This window comes from Marmota monax, unplaced genomic scaffold (genome assembly GCF_021218885.2).
Source record: "Marmota monax isolate L192 unplaced genomic scaffold, Marmota_monax_Labrador192_F-V1.1 WCK01_AAM20220418_F8-fsc00401, whole genome shotgun sequence".
NCBI classification, from domain to species: Eukaryota; Metazoa; Chordata; class Mammalia; order Rodentia; family Sciuridae; genus Marmota; species Marmota monax.
The window spans coordinates 64580-83153 of record NW_026692020.1 but is presented as its reverse complement, the minus strand read 5'-3'; the positions used below and the strand labels follow the sequence as shown (position 1 = coordinate 83153).

General features: G+C 34.5%; 1 pseudogene; it reads left to right on the top strand.

The window, feature by feature from the left end:
• Positions 1-279: 279 nt before the first annotated feature.
• The window catches only part of LOC124097377 (cordon-bleu protein-like 1), a 31503-nt pseudogene continuing 13208 nt past the window's right edge, over positions 280-18574 (top strand).

The following is an 18574-nucleotide window of genomic DNA, read 5'->3' as shown; positions in this document are numbered from 1 at the left end:
GAGAGGCTGCCAGGCAACAATTACTACGTTTGCTGGCTTATGAAAATGCTAATGAAGATTGTAGATGAGCCATTTTACCGATTAAAGATACAGGAGATATTCATACATACTTAAAGGTGTGCAAAGATATAACATCAGAATCGAGAAAGATGCAATTATTTGCTGAAACCATGGCCTCTACATGGCATGCTTTGCAGAATACTAACTGAAATTTGGCTAACATGAAGTGTTTTGGGTGTGGCCAGACTGGACATCTGAGAAAAAATTGTAAGCGAAAGAATGATAAGGAAACTAGGGGACCTGGAATATGTCCTAAATGCAAAAAGGGTAAACATTGGGCTCGAGAATGTAGAACAAAAAATGCAGCCACTCTTGCAGTTCAGGGAAATGGTCCATCAGGCTGGACCCCAGGCCCTGGAAAAATAAACGGGGGCAACCCACAATCTTTTCCCTACAACCCGCAACCCAACATAGTGCCGCCGTGGACATCGCAGCCTTAAGTGATTTTGATCTCCAGGGTGGTGCTATGCCTAAAAGAATACCTACAGGAATATTTGGGCCACTACCTCCAGGGACTTTTGCTTTGCTCACAGGATGCTCCAGCCTTAATGCTAAAGGTATTACTGTCCATTTAGGCATTATCGATGCAGACTATGAAGGAGAAATTCAGATTTTAATGTCTTCTCTTGCTGATGTTCATTTTTCCAAAGGAGAAAGAATTGCCCAACTTCTTTTATTACCTTACCTCCCTATAGGGGATTCCTCTAATCAGAGGCAGGGAGGATTTGGCAGTACTGACACACAAAGTGTTTTTTTGGGCCACACATTACTAAAATGCAACCCCTGATAAAAGTAAAGCTAGGGACTAAAATGATTAGTGCTTTAATTGATACAGGATCTGATATTACTATAATAAAAACTCAAGATTGGCCATCTAATCTTCAGTATCAAATTATACCCTGTCACATTAAGGGAGTTAGCTTGGATCCCGTCCAAAGTATTGGCCAAGCTTTAAACCATATAACTATTCAATCAGAGGACGGACAAATAGCTGTACTAAAACCCTACATTTTAAAAGTTCCTCTTAATATAATCAGAAGGGATATTTTAGAACAATGGGGAGCTTATATTCAATTTTAACCAATTCTAGATGGAGCCACTGAAAATTATGTGGAAACCCAAGGACCCTTTATGGATTGAACAATGGCCCTTAACAAAAGAAAAGTTAAATGCTGCTCACCTGTTGGTCAAGGAACAATTACAACAAGGTCATATCGAATTCTCTACATCCCCATGGAACTCACCTATATTTACCATAAAAAAGAAGTCTGGTAAATGGAGATTATTAACTGATTTAAGGGAAGTGAATAATTCCATGTACCCCATGGGGGCTTTACAACCTGGAATCCCCTCTCCCGCTATGTTACCAAAAGATTGGCATATTGTAGTTATTGATTTACAGGATTGTTTCTTTACCATTCCTGTTCATCCTGTTGATCGTAAGCGTTTTGCTTTTTCTTTACCGCAAATTAATCATAAAGGACCTCATCTTTGGTATCAATGGAAAGTATTACCCCAAGGAATGATGAATTCCCCTACAATGTGTCAAATTCATGTTGATGCAGTATTAAAACCTATCGGTAAAAATTGGCCTCAGTTATATATTTCTCATTATATGGATGATATTCTCTTTTCAGGACCTGATAAACAGGAACTTGATGACTTATTACAAAAATTGCCAATTTATTTTCAACCTTATGGGTTAATAATTGCCCCTGAAAAGATACAGAAGGAGGATGTCATCAATTACTTGGGATATACAGTTACTAGACAAAAGATAATTCCTCAAAAATTATCAATCAGGAGAGATAATTTAAAAACACTTAATGATTTTCAAAAATTATTAGGGGATATTAATTGGTTACGACCTTCTTTGGGGATACCTACTTATCAATTAAGTCATCTGTTTTCATTGTTACAAGGAGATTCTGCACTTAATAGCTCTCGTATAATCACTAAAGAAGCCTCTGATGAATTGACCTTTGTAGAACAACGCATTAAAAATGCATTCCTTCAGAGAATAGATTTGCAAGCCCCTGTTTCTCTTTATATCTTAAATACATTTCAATATCCTACTGCAGTTCTGGGACAACATGAGCTTCCTTTAGAATGGATTTATACAAAACATAGATTCTCCAAAAATATTATGACATATGCTGACCAGATAGCATTATTAATTGAACAAGGAAGACAGAGAAGTATAACTTTGATGGGCAATGACATTTCTCACATAATTACCCCATTACCTAAAGACCAATGGACTTACTTGGTACAAATGACTGAAATGCTACAAATAGCGTTGGCTGAATATACCGGAGGTATTTCCTGTCATTTCCCCAAGGGCAAATTATGGGACATGTTAAAACGTCAACAATTTGTAATCAATAATATTATTAGTGAATATCCTTTAGACAATGTTGTTACTGTGTTTACTGATGGATCAAAAACTAAAAGTGCTTATTGGACAGAGAATCAATATTGGGTTCAAATAACAAACTATCAATCTGTTCAACAAAATGAATTATTTGCAGTCATTCAAGTTTTAAATGATTTTGATAATCAAGACATTAACATTCTTACTGACTCTGCATACACGATGGGAGTAGTTAAAAATATATTTACTGCAGTAGCCTATTCTAATAAACCTACTCTACAAAATCTTTTTCTTACTTTACAAAAACTTTTACAAGCTCGTAATGCTCGCATATTTATAGATCATATTAGATCACACTCTAAATTACCAGGATTTTTGACATATGGTAATGCTCAGGTAGACAAATTAGTGATGTTCAAAACTCCTCAAGAACATAAGCTGTTTCATTCTAATGCCGGACTTTTACACATTAAATATAAGATTCCATATAAACAAGCAAAACAAATTATTAAAAATTGCCCAGTTTGTCGACCTTTACATCTTAGGATTGTACCTTCCGGAGTAAATCCTAGAGGGATTCAACCTAATGAATTATGGCAAATGGATGTTACACATGTTCCCTTGTTTGGACGTTATTCTTGTGTTCATGTTACTATTGACACATACTCTAAATTCTTGTGGGCTACCGCTCAAATAGGAGAAACCACCCGTCATGTTATTCAACACTTAGTGGAAACATTTGCTATTATGGGAATTCCCGCTATGATTAAAACTGATAATGGTCCGGCTTATACTAGTAAAAATTTTAAAGATTTTTGCAAATTATATGATATTGTTCATCTAACCGGAATAGAATATAATCCACAAGGACAAGCTTTAGTAGAACGTGTACATGCTATGCTTAAAACACAAATTAAAAAATTAAAAAGGAGGAAAATGACAGATTTAAATATGCACTTGTTTAGACATTTACAAAATCAACCTAAAGCATTGTTACATCAAGCCTTATTTATTTTAAATTTTCTTAATCTTCCACAAGGAGAAATATTGACAAGAGCAGAACGACATTTTGAGCAAAAAACCTTAGAAACAGTTCATGAACCAATTTGGATAAAAATTGCAGCAGATGCTGAATGGCAGCCAGGGATTTTACTTTATAGAGGAAAGGGCTATGCTTATGTTTCAACAGAAAATGGACACCGGCAGTGGCTCCCAGGGCGGTGGATCCAGACCCGTCACAATCAGAATGGCACCAAGGGGGGCACCCTATCCATTACCCCAGCCGAGGAATCAAGATCCTGAGCTTGATGTTCTGGTGGCAGCAATGGGGCCCGACGTCGTCGACGTCCTAATTTCTCTCCCTTACCTACGTGGGGTTAAATTAAAAAGCTGAGTGGGGAAGGGCAAAAGGTGCTGCAACGAACAGGGAAGAGTTGCACCCCAGAAAATTTATTTCTGGCCATGTGTGAATTATTGACAGTGTCTTCTGCTTCTGAGGTACAAAATAATAATACTCACTATTGGGCCTATATTCCCAATCCACCTTTGCTGGAACCTGTTACTTGGGGTGACATGGATATTACCTTATATACTTCTCCTGCTCTTTTATCTCCCCCTTGGAACAATTTAACATATATGAATATTTATGATGGAACATCATTTAATTTCACTTATAAGAATAATAACAGTAAACCTATATGCTTGGGTGTTCCTCCTTGCTTACAATTAGATTGGCAACATTGGATACTAGTTGGAAATTGGAGTAATAGTTCTCGAACCCGTTTACAACGGTTGTCTGCATGGTCCGTCAATATGACCTGGGATAATATAACTGAACAAAAATACCCTATGTTCCCCGAGTGCCCCAATTTTACTCATCAGGACTTGAGATACTCCCCTTTCATATGGCAGGAATGTTTAGGCAAATTTGGGAAGATATTTCAGAATATTATCATGTGGGGTCCTTACGGGATGTTCTTAAAAAACTGTTCAGAATGGAATATTACTGCTTGTGATTTATCTTCTACATACAGAATCCCGCCGAAAGAGAGATGGAATGAAACCATTCGGAATGACAAATTGATGGCCTGGGGTGATGGCGGAATTGCTGATCCATGCTTGGCTTCAGTGCAGTACCCTCATCATTTACAAACACATTTATGGAAAATTGCTGCTGCAACTAAACCTGTAATTTTGTCTAATGGCTCTTTCTCTGGGACTAGTCAATCTGCTGCTTCTTACAATTTTACTGTATTTAAAGAATATAATATAACCACATGTATGCCCATGACATACCTGTTCTTAATTGGAAATGTTACTTTTGATGAGGGAATTTTATGCTTTAATTGTAAATTGTATACCTGTATTAATACATCTGTTTCTATTCCTTCTGGTTATTCCATTGTGCTGTTACAACAGCGCTCTCACATTTGGCTTCCGGTAAACTTACAAAGACCATGGTCCCAAGATCCTGTAAATACTTTGGTTTTGGAATTTTTTAGACAATTGTTAAAATGTACTAAATGGTTTGTGGGAGTTGTTGTTGATGTAATTCTGAGTCTTATTGCAGTGACTGCAGTTGCTACAGTTTCAGGGATAGCTTTACATACTTCTTTACAAACAAAACATTTTGTTGAGGAATGGCATAAAGATTCGCATGAGTTATGGCTATCCCAGGCTCAAATTGATTCTAGACTTCAGACTCAAATAGATATTTTAAAACAGACAGTTAATTGGTTAGGAAAAAAGATACTCACCTTAGAACAGGAAATTAGATTAAAATGTGACTGGAATTCAACTTCTTTCTGTATAACTAATGTACAATATAATCAAAGCTTACATGAATGGAGTACCATACAAAATTATCTCGATGGTAATGAAACAGCTCAATTAATGATTGATTCTTTACAAAAGGATATATTTGAAATTTTTGGAAAAGGGTTTCAACATGATGATGCTGCACAAATAGCTGAATTGTTTCTAAAACAGTTAGAGGGATTAGATCCCAAAGGAATTGCTCAAAGTCTTACCCATACGGCTGGAGGAGTGGGAATAGTGTTATGCTTAGTTATTATCCTGTTTGTAATTATATATTGCATGTGCATAAGACCATCTCAAAATGCTATATTAACTTTGTGGAAAACTGTTTTAGAAAAACAAAAGAAAAAGGAAGGAATTGTTGGGGTTTGAGTGTGCAGAGTTTAGCTCCCTCAGGCCTGACACTTTGCAAGAGCTGTGGCTGTGATTTAGGTCAGCTGAGGCAAACCTCAATTAGGAGGAGGAAAGGTTCTCTTCCCCTTATCACAAGTCACAAGTTCTGCATGGTTTGGCCAAGAGGAAGACGCTTCCTGCATACTTGTCCTGGGAACAGTACATTCTAAAGAAACAAATGCATCCTCAGGGGATTAGATAATGTCTACAAAGAACTTTGAGAGGGTACTTATCAAATAAACAGGAACAATCTGAATTTAGCTCTGTGTATCCGCTGAGGCATGATATTTGGGCAATGTGGGTAAAGTGATAATGAAGAATTGCTTGCTTTGTTAGAAGAAGTAGATAAAAGGAACTTGCAAATAAACCTCAGCATGCAGTTGCAATTGCTGCCTTTGCTCTGCATCCCCTGGGTCCTGGTTATTTCGCGACCCTTACCCAGGGACCCGAACGCTCTAGACGTTCACAAACTATCATGTTTTTATTTTGTTTATGGAATACATTCACATGCTTTAAAACAGAGAGATGTCATGTAATAACAGCTGATAAATATGGAACATGTACTGTGTACTAGGCACCATTTTATATATGCTGAGATCATCTAAGGATCACAGCACCTTTTAACATAGATATGGTTACTTTTTATAGATGAGGAGACTGAAGGTCACAGAGACAGTAAATGACACGTTTCTTGGTTCTGCCCCTTGTGTTGACCCCATAGCCCATTTTGGGGATCACCATTATGGTGACCTATCTTCCAACATAAAAAACTTCTATGAACCTCCCTCTGTTTTAAAAAGATACACCTTCAGCACACTAGGTGATTGAATTCTGATCAGTGCAAAAGTAGAGTTACTTGGAGACTATTGGGAGCACATCCTGAAGGACACAGGAGAATATATTCTAAATGGAAACTTGTGTATTACTTAAATAACTGTGGTAATTTAGGAAGTCTACTTTCTAGCTGTAAGTATTCCTGTGTTTGGAGCCTTTCCAATCTTTTGTATTAGGATATATATACAGTATACATATCTAAATACACCCAGCATTCTTGGCTACAATCTAACCAAGAAATATTTAAGTGTTCTAATGTAAATACTCCATCTTTTCCTGCAGACTTTCACCCAAGAGAAGGATATGTTCAGTAGATACAGACCATCTTCTCCTCAAGACCAAGTACTCTTAGTAGTGATATTTTAGTCAACCCAAAAAAACTTCAAATTTGACTTTTAGTAACTTTCTTTGGCTGTTACCTTAGCTGACTGAAGCTCTTTTCTGAAAGTCTCTTTTTATAAAAACAACTAACCTCTTCTGTATCCCATAGGACGACTGAAAATATAAAGCTATTTTTTAAATGCTATTACTGGAGTTACATCTAAAAATTTACATTTCTATTATTAATCTTGTGTTGATTATCTAATCTCACAATTCTTATTAATTCAGAACTCCTGCTTTTGGATCATCTTATACTAATTGTTACATTTATATTTTGTCTCTTTATTTAGCAAGTTTTCACTATTAATTATAAGATGGAATCTAGTTATGACAGGCACAAGTTCTACCTCATATCAATTAGTAAGAATCATGTCTCTCCTAATGTCCTTGTTCTGAGGGTCTATGGTTCAAACTGCAACTCTAGAAATGTACACCCATTTATACCAGTGTTTTGTAGAGTGATTATACCATATATGCTTCCCAAGGTATCCATAGATTTGCATTCCCTCAATTGTCTTCATAAATGCTATTTATTTATTCTGACAAGTTTTAAATTCCTTGTTCATAGAAATATACATATTCTGTACAAAAATGCTACCTTATTTTTAGGATCTCCAGACTGATAAATATATGAATATGTGGGTATTCTGTATTTGAGTTATGGATATGTTCACATGAATTTGTGAGTATAAAAATTCCTCTATTTTTAAAATTTCTATGCTGTCTGCTTTACTGTATTATGAAAGTCTTTAACTCTTAAACACTATTGTCTGTGAAGTTCATATAATGACTGCTTTTAGCATGTAATAGGTGAGATCCATAAGTGACAGTGATTGAGAATATGGCCTAAGGTGGGAGTATTTTTATTATATACCTCATGAAAGCAATCAGTCAAAACACGAGAAACATGAAACTAAGGAGGAAGATCAAAGATGTCATTACTTGGTGTGCTTTTACTGCATTGTTACTAATAAACCAGGTCTGCAGTGAGAGTGATGCTTGAATAAGGCTAAACTGAAGTCAGTTTCTCAAGAAATAACATCTTTAGATTTTTAGACAAATATTTTAAAATGTTCTTTTAGCATTTAACCATCTCCTTGAGTTTCTCTGAATTTGCTAATACTACGAGAGATCAGGTGAAAGTTTCAGACCACAGAGGCATTATAATCTACTCAAATCAGTATTTACTGCTAATTCCTCGCTATGTTTCTATATCATCTGTTTGTTATTGAGGATCCTTCTCTTGAATTATTTCAGAGGTCTGTTGGGGATCCATCCCATGACCTCCCGGTGGGGGATGATCACAATAGTTAATCAGAATTGACTTTAGTGGTTCAGAATCAAAACATGAGTTTGAGTGGCAGGTTTTCTTTTCTTGCTAGATTATTAGAGGTCTGAGTTCTGAAAGAAGGAACAGCATAATATGATGGCAAGGGCTAGCTATAACTATATACCAACTGATATGGTAGAAGTTTAATATTTTGTGGGATGATGAGATCACCAGCCACCTTATCTCTCCTTCCTTAAGAGGAATTATAAATGAGGGGTTTGTATAGTATAGAATCTGCCATGTAGGCTTGTGTTTCTGTCCCTGTAGTGATCCATCGTTGTCTTCAGTATCTCACACAGTTGGCAGTGATGATAGCTTTTAAATCATTTTTTTTCCTTATGGGGCAGGTTTTTTCCCTCTGGCAGAAGTATTAGAAAGTTATGAAATAGTAAATTCGTCATTTTTTTCTGGATGTGTAGCAAAGCACAAAGACAGAGAACTTCTTATGTATTGGACTATTTTGCTTGGATGTACTTACATGGTCCTGTAAGATTGGACTGACCCAAATTTACACAAACATCTCGTCCAAGTTTATCAAGATGTCTTACCCATGAAGAAGAAAATACAGAATTCATTTTCCACTCACTTAAATATTTATTGAGAAACTTCTGTATGCCAAACAATTGATCCAGAATTACAGCAATGAGCAAAATAGAAAAACAAGTCCCTGCCCTTACAGCCAATTCCAGTGGAAGCAGATAATAAACCAGAAAATAAGCCAAAACAGTTAAAGGCTGATAATAAAAAAAATAAAGCTTGGAAATGGGATAGAAACTTTTGGAGTCAGGGAAGAAGGCATTGGAAGGTGACATGTGAGAAATAACCAGAAGGAAATGAGGGAGGGAGACATTAAGCTATCAGAAGGAAGAATGTTCTAGGTATAGGAACAGCCAGGGTAGCCATCCCAGGAACTCTCCAGGCACCATGAGAGGCAGCAAAAATGCCAGTGTGACTGGAGTGAGCTATTCTGTCCTTGCAGATGGTCAGAGACATCTAGGAACCAGGACATCAATTAAATGACTTAGATTTTCTGTGCCAATTGGGAAAATACTAGAAGGTTTTGAACAAAACATCCTAAAGTGACTTACACACTTTAACAGGATCCTTTTTTTCTGCTATGTTGAGAAAAGACAGTAGGCATGCAGCATAGAAGCAGAGCCCTGTTAGAGTGTTGCCAATGATTCAGACTCTATGGTAGAAGTCAAGCTGATGCTCAGTGTCTTTTAAGGGAGGAGCCAACAGGGTAGACTTGTTATGGATGATGAGAGAGGAGATGACAGCAAATAGAAAAATGACTTGCTCTTTGCTGAGATAAAGACCATGAGAAGTACAGAGTTTGGGATAGAAGGAAGAAAAGGAATGACTGCCAAGATTTCAGGTTTAGATGTGTTAAGTTGAAGTGGCCTTTATGTGGAGACCAAAACAGGTCATCAGATGGAGTAGACATGAGTTTACAATCATCAGCTTGTATATAAAACTTAAAGGCAACAAATCATCAAGAAAGTGTGAGTATAGATATTAACAAGAATATGGCCAGAGTTCTGGTGACACCAACGTTGGTCAGAAGATGTAATGCACAAAGAAAGCAGAGAAGCCAGAGTATGGATCTGTTGAGAGTGAGAAATGTGGTGTTTTGGGTAAGAAAAAGCACTACAGAAGGGAGGTCATGTGTGTTTATTGCTACTAACAGGTCCAAAAAAAAAGAGTTCTGAGAAATGACCACTGATTTATTTGTGGTCAAGGTCATTGGTGATTTTGATAGGAAAAGTGTTAATGGGTCAAGGGTTGGTAAAAGTTTAATTGGGAAACTCAAATGGGAAAAGAGAAATTGCAGAAATAAACTATGAACAATTCTAAGTTTTGTTATAAGTGAAAGAAAAAAGATGGTGTGGCAGTTGGCCAGGAGGCATCAATCTGCCTGAGGAGGCAGGATAGTCCTAGGTTCTGCAGACATCCACCTGCCAGGAATGTGAGCAGTAGCCATTTGTAGTCTGTGACCTCAAGGACCTTATCTTGGGTAAATATAAATTCTTGAAACATTTTCCACTGATACACTAGTTTTAATAAGAGATATATTAACCAAGCCAGCTATTAGTGTACCAGTACTCTTCCCCTTTTTAACCCTTACTTTACATTCAATAATTTCTCTGATTCTTCTGTAAAAGTTAGTTTTTAACTGTATTTCTCAAAAGCCTTTTACATTTCAATTTGTTATTTTCATATTTGTCCCCTGTCCTAGTTTAAGTTAATTGAGGAGGGCTATATTTTATTTTTCCTTAGATTTTATCTTACTTCTGCACAGATTTTCTTTTGTTCCATAACTATTTTTTGAATAAATTACTGTTGTGCTTCATTTTGGTAGATGATGGATTTGTTATAAAGATCTGTGTCTTCATAAGGTTTGCAATTAATTTCTAAATATAGGATTGTGTTTGGTGGTTTTGTTTTTTACAGAGTCCCTGTGAAGCAGGCATAGTGAGAACAGGCTCACTGCAGCTCAGTAGCTCCTCCATCAAGGAACTTCATCTTTGAGGAGAATAAAGCGAAAAGCACCTTCCCCACCCTCCAAAGCAGCCCAGTGTTCAAGTGATGGAAATGGCAGAGTGACTGGTAATGTTACTTTTCCCATTAACACTATCATTTGTATTATGTTCTGCTTAATACAAACAGAAATGATATGTTTGTCTTTTTATTAAATAATGACATTTAGGATTTATAAATAGTCCCTGATTATTCTCACTTGACTGCTTTCTATGAATCTGCAACACAAAATAAAATGACAAAATTATATGGCTTCATTATCCTAAAATGAGCAGATTGTAATTTGTAAACTTATTTAGAAAACATTGCCACTCCAGGATTGGCTTATATAGTAAGAGGAATGAATCTAAGTGGAATTTTGTCATTTCACAGTTGGGTAGTTAAATAACTTTTAGCAAGGTCAATGCTCAATTCTTTCTGGATTATATATAAAAAAAGCTACAGTGAAGCTGTAAAGGTGCTTTATGTATGAGGCTTGTTTATAAGTTGTGTTGTTCCTTTCAGCCCTGCAGTTAGTAGATGGGATTCCTCCAGACAGTGCTTTGGAAACAAGCTCCCCTGAGGGGCCATCCAACCTTGACTCCACTCTGTGTTAGTACTGAAAAAGAATTTCCATGACAGTTGAGGAATGGATTTAATTAGAATGCTCTATGAAAGAGATCAGATTCTTTGACCTCATTTCCCAAATTTATTTCGTGAAATGAATTCTCCTTCCCTTACTCCCCCCAGGAGTAGAGATTAGAGTCTGAAACTGACATAAAATCAACATTTCAGTTCTGGAATTATACCTGGAGGACTTTCCCTGTTTGGTCTCTTGTTTTTCCTTATTCAATGTCAGGTTGACATTTGTTAACCTCCTTCCCAAGAGTACTGACACATCATAGTTAGAAACGTTTAGTATGTTTGGGAAAAAAATTTTACATTAAAATATAAGCATAGTTTCTTTAAGCAATGCTTCTAGGTATGAATTCAATGACCAGGTATCCTACTGTCATGGTAAAAATTTGTTACCCTGAAAATACTTTCTATTATATAACTTGCATTATCAGTTCTCCTCAAATAAGTAAAAATCTGGTAAAAATAGAATGATTCAATCTAATGCCATTTCCAGTATTTTCAATAATAGCTACTTAGTGGCCCTTATAAAAAGATGTACAATAAAATTTCTCACCTTTAGCGTTTGTTAGACATAAATGAATACAATAGATTGGAAATGTGATACAGAAACAGAATATTATATGCTAGTACCTTAGCATGGGGATAATTTGTTAAGTATGAAAAATACTTATTATGACTAATTTTTAGCATTTGTTTTCACAAATTTGGAAAAGTCCAGGAGCACCTAAATTTTAATCTGAATCTTTAATCTTTATGATATAGGAATTTGGAAATTAATATATATAAGAATTCTTCACTCCTGTGTTTATGATTTAAAATATTACTATTATATAACTAATAATGATATTTTTCAGAATAATATCAATGATACCATCTTATTCTACAAAGGAAATGTAATGAATAATATTAACAAATGTATAGTGAAATTAGAAGATTTTGAAGTACTGGAAAAAGATGTGCATGCTATTCAAACTCTGCTCAGTATCTGTTTCTCTCCCTTTGTTCTCTTTTCATCCTCTTGTTTAATGCATGGATAATTGTGAGCTCAGAAATCTGATTTCTTTGAAAATACTTTCTGGTCTCTGCTTGCCTTAACTTTGTTGTCTAAGTGCCATTTCTACAGAATCTGCTTCTTTGGCAGAAGCCTACCTGAGCCCTGGGATCCTCAGTCATGAACAGAGCGTGGTTCCCAAACTGACAGATGAAGCTTCTCTCTCTCTGAGGGCCCTGGAATGCCTGAGGCAGCCATAGCATCTTTGACATGTAGGTGTCAGGCCTTTCCTGACTGTGGCTTTGTTTTATGCAGATTAAGACATCATCCACTATAGACTTGATTACTGTTGAAGCCTTTCTGTAAGAATGTTTCATAAAGAAATTGGAATTTCTTTTCACTTGAAATTTTATCCATGTTTAGAGTTTACAATAGTAAACTATATAAATGAATATGATGCAATGTAAGATTAATAAACTTAGGAATTCTGTAAAGTTTACCTTCTATTTGACTTTTTACTTTTTTTGAGGGAACTTTGAAACCTTACTATTTTCAGTGAAATTACTATATATAATATAGTTTAGATTCAGAATTGCCAAAAATGAGAAGGAATTCAAATGTCCCCATTCTGAAGAATGGGCAAATTGTAGTTCATCCATGTATTAGAATATAGTACTTCTACTTAATCATAAAAATGAACAGCAATGAATCCGCACAATATGGCTGAATCTAAAACATATTATGTTAAGTCAGGAAGCCAGATATAAATGCCTAGATGTTATATTCTTATTCATGTGACACTTTTGCAAAGGTAAAACTATAGGGATAATGGTTGCCAGAGATCAGGAAGTGTGAAGAAGTTTAGGTGACTAATATAATTTTCTATGTCTTAATCGTGGTGGTAATTGTATTTACACAACTATATCAGTCCATCAAAATCCAAAGAACAGTGTGAATTTTACTGAATGGAAAGTATTTTCCAAGGATGAAAGAAAAACAATTCTAGTAGCATCAACAATGCTGTGACACAGCATATTTGAATGAATGAATACCATAAAAAAGGATTCTATTTGAATAGGATTAATTTAACACAAATATATTTTTGCAAAGGAATAGTATTTAACAGGCTATTTTGCCATTTTGATGATCCCCAGGAAAAATATATTAGATATCTTAAAAGTCCTAGTTAAATTTTAAACTTTAATAACTTCACAAGTAAAATGCTACAGACTTACAAAAATGTCTTTTGGAAGTTTAAGTAGCTACATTTCTTTTCCATATGTTAATTATTTTTTAATTTTAAGTAATTAAAAATATTCTTTTTGGTCAGTATTTGCTATTTTTAAAGGGACTGGAAAAAATAAGTTAAAATATTCAAATTATCTAAAATAAAAGAAACTTAAATCATTATACTTTCAAATGATTTTTAAACAATTTAAATAATTTTTTTCATATTTATTCTTGTGAATTCTTAACAGTACTTTAAGATTTAGAACACCATGTTCTTTGAAAGTGAATATGCTGCCTTTAGAACTTTTAAACCTGAAATAAAATAGTTGTGATAGAACACTTGTGAAACTTATTCATTGTTCACAGCCCCTTCTCCATTTCTTTTTTTATTTTAGTGCTAGACTTTGGCACATACTAAATAAACTTGATTTTTTTTTCAAAGTATGAACTTACCTGTGCTAATCAAACAGACTGAAAATTCTCTTGGGTGATTAGAAATTCTTAATATCATTCTAAGTGAAATAGGTCAGACTCAGATATTCTGGCAAGGGTTGTATGTTTTCTCTCACATATGGAAGTTAGAGGGGGAAAGGGACCTCATGCAAATGAAAGGGAGTAGAAGGAGGGGATGGAAAGGGAGGGAGGAGCTGAGGGCATGGAAAGTATTAGTGGATGAAATCAATCAAAGTATGCTATGTCCATGAATGAACATACCACAATAAATCCTGCCTTTACATATAATTATAGTGTACTAATTAAAATAATAGTAATGGAAGGCAGATCATTAGAGAAGTCAATCAAGGAGAGGGAGGAGTGGAGGGAAAGGGCAGGTAGTAGGGAATGAGATTGATTAAATTATGTGCATAATGTGTAGGCACATGACATAATGAATCCCACAGTTATGAATAATTATCATGCACTGGTGAAAAATAATTATTGCCTTTTCTAAGACTTAATAATAGGAATGCTTTTCAAGTAGATAAAAATATATATTTAAGCAAGCTGGTATGATGTTTACAACCATCAAATCATCCCAGAAAAATTCGAAAAAATTTATGAAACATCTTACTCATGCCTTATACCTTAATTGAGACCAGTTTCTCAGTGAGGACCTCATACTTGGAAAAAAAAAGTTATGTGTCTGAAATACTTGTGACAGCATGAGAAATACAGGGATAATGATGGGTAATTTGCTAAACATCACATCAGTTAATATAATTTTCAAAAGAGCTGAATACATACTGAAGAGTCATGTATAAAACACTTCTATATCTGAACCATCACAGGCTTTTATTTTTCTCAGTACACGGTTTTCAACTTATATAAATATACTCTTACTATGATATGATGTTATAGACATATAATATTGCACAAGGCATCATAATGGCTATTGCACATGTCATGATAAAGCAACATTTGCCAAAATATGTACATATAAAATTCACTTAAATTTTTAAATATTTCTTAGTACTCTAATTTAATTGGGACATTTTTTATTGTTAATTTAAAGTACCCCATATTTGTTTGTTTTTGAAACAGGGTCTTGCTATGTCGCCCAGACTGACCTTGAAGTCCTAGACTCACACAGTCCTCCTGCCTCATCCTCCTGAGTTGCTGGAACTACAGTCATGTAATACTGCCTGAGACAGGGGATGGAACCCAGGGCCTCAAGCATGCTAGGCAAGCTTTTAACTAAACTGTATATCCAGGCTCAATGCCTGTTTCTTAAGAAGCACAATGAATATACTGTTCTGTCTCCACATTAAGAGATAAAATTATATTTTTAAGTATTTTAAGCTTCAAATACCTTAAAATTTTTATTAAATTTTGTGAATGTGCTGATCACTATAATCCAATGCTGTAACATATTTCCCTCCTTTTGAAGTAAAACTTAACTTGGATGTTTAATTTTATTTAAGAAAATTCCAGGACCTTAGTGTTTAGTTTAAATTTATTTTCACAGCTCATGTTGACCATAACTATGGACATCAACTGCTAAGGATGTCTCCAACTTTATCATAGTACCATTGGTTTTCAATACTAAGAAGTAATGATAAAACATATTTTATACAATAAAAAATTAACCACAACTGTTGAAAACTGATAACTACACACATTAGTATATAATATTTAAGATATTATAAGTGGAACAAAAGCTAGGTTGAAACATTGGGTATAATATACTTCTATTTATATTAAATAAACAGAACAGAAAAGGAAATGTGAATATGGGTGTCTGCTTATGTGTGCATGTTATGCTTTCTGACAATAGACAGGAAAAAAGTGTTGGAGGAAGTTGCCTCTGAGAAACAAACTGGATGGTAGTAAACATTATCAGTGCTTAATACTTGTTTCTGGATTAAAAACATATTAAGCATTTAGATCACTTAACCCTGGTTGCACAGTAGAATCACCTGAGGAACCTTAAACATTCTTGGCCCCACCCTTTTGAGATTTTTATTTAATAGCTGTGGAATAGGGTATGAGCTTGAGTATTTTCAAAAGGGGTTCAGATAATTTTCAAGTTCTGATAACTACTGAGTCAAACTGAATGTGCAAAAATATCATGCTTGTTTAATTTGCATTTAAAATAAACTTGTATTTAAGTTACATTGATTTTTACAGCATGGATATAAAATCATTTTTAAAAACGTACTCTTAAGTGAAATATTTAACTTGACATTTATAATACTAAATGATCTTCTACGAATAAAACCTAGAGTGATACAATATAATGCATGCATATAATCCTAAATAAATTGTGAGACAATCTTGTTATATATTAACACGATTATTCACCATGAGAAAAACATCTCACTACTAATTTTGAACCTGATTTAAAGACTTCAGCTAATTATTAAATATTCCTTCCTTGCTAGGATTACATAGGGCAAATGAAACAAATTAATATTCAGGATTATATATGCATTTCTTTGTAGCTGGAATTAGCTCTGATTATAGCCTGGAAGAAATAGAAGAAAAGGAAGAACTGAGTGAAGGGCCTAAAGATGAGGTGGAAAATATTTCTTTGAAGTCACCAGACATTCCTTTTGCATCTACTGATATAACAAATACACTGAAAAATGATTCTGACTCAGCCCTTGGCATCAATAGCAGAGATGCCTCTCAAAACTCCAAGGAAGAAAACCAAGAAACTAGAAACACAGATGGACCATAAGTAGTCTGAATGCCAGAGTGTTGTTGGCAGTTTGTTTAGTTAGTACTATTCTTCTAAAATGTAGATTGGATATTTTAAATACAAATAGAGTCAGTTCCTTTTGTTTAGATTCTACCACTCTTACCATCATCATCATAAAAATGTTTATTAATAGCATATCTATTTGTATATAATTGTGTTCAAAGTCTATCAGATTTACTATTTCAATATCCCTGTGTCATATAAGCCATAGTTTGCATGACTCAAAAATCAGAGTTTTTGTGTATTTTGCCTATTACTTATTTGACTTAAATGCAACATTTAATTTTTAATTTTTATCAAATGCTCACTGGCATATGAAAACAAGTCTCTGTATTAGAGTATAAGTTCAAATCCCCAGTATTATTCTTACAGTCAACTTTATGATGCAGAAATGCATTTTCCATATTTCCTAGTTATCTAAAGCTATAGTGAATTCACATATATTATGTTTGAGATGCAACACCACGAATAAAGATGAAATCAGCCAAGTAAAATAAATCATCTTCATCAGGGATTTAACATAATTTGCATGGGATTGTCTCCAAATTAAACCATTCTGTCACTAGAAAAAAATCAGTGAGGTCAATTCAAGTACGATTTATGTAATTGACTTTGCTAGATGCAAGACAGAAATGTTTAATTAAATTTCCTTTTTCATTAAAAGACAAATAATCAAAAATATCAAAGTAAAGACACTATTTTGGTAATGAGTCCATTTTCCAAAGCTTTTTATATCTTTCTGTGTAATAGGACCACTATATGAAAAAAAAAAAAACTTAGGTTTCACAGAAACATTTCCTCTCAGTTGTAATTTTTTCTTTGCTTTTAAATTTTCAGTATTTGGCAGAAAGAGATGATTATTTCAGTCCATCTGTCTTTGGAAATTACTGCCTGTTTTCTTATTGTATGAGTTTTAATAGTATACACATATACAATATCATATTTTCCAGAGGGTCACACAGTACTGTGTATGATACAAGCAATGAAGATATGATAGCCCGCAGTGTAAGAAATTTGAAGTCTAATTTGGGCCCAAGCGAAGAGAATGGTGAGTTTTATAAACACTGACAGCTAACACATTGGTAGACAATGATGTGCCAAGGACTAACCTTAACACATATCAACTCATTTAATCTTATATATTGACTCATTTAATACCCACCTCATTTATAGGCTATTATGGATAGCCTATAAATAGATCGCCTATATAGGCTACTGAAGATTGAATCACAAAGATATTAATTCCTTCAACTAATAAGTGATGGACCTAGAGTTTAACTCAGTCAGTATTACTCCAAAGTATGCTCTTAGCTATCCAGTGCGTTACATTTGATGATGTTGTTAAGTCTTAGGGATTGTCGAACTTCAACCTTAGATCTTAAAAGCAATGTCCTCTATGCATCTATTTCTGTTCTGTTTTTCTGTTTTCCTCCTAATTCTGTAGCACAGTCCTATATTACATCATACTCAAGTTGCTATATTTTGGATGAAACTCATCTGCCTGATTTTCAAGGCTCAAACCATCTAATTACGTAATCTTATTTACACTTTCCCCAATTCTCATGCCCATCTCAAGACAGTTTCTTCTTTTTTTCTATAATGTAGTTCCCTCCATTCTATCATTTGGTCTATGCTCATCCCATTTTTGCAGAAAAAACAATTTCCCATCTAAATCCTACCACTTTGTTAGTTTTGTTACATGATTCCTAGAAGCCATGCACTTTTGTATTCCTGACTCCTCAATTGAATTGGATCATCTTGTATCAGAGAAATTGATCTTGCACAATGATATATTTCAAGGGAATA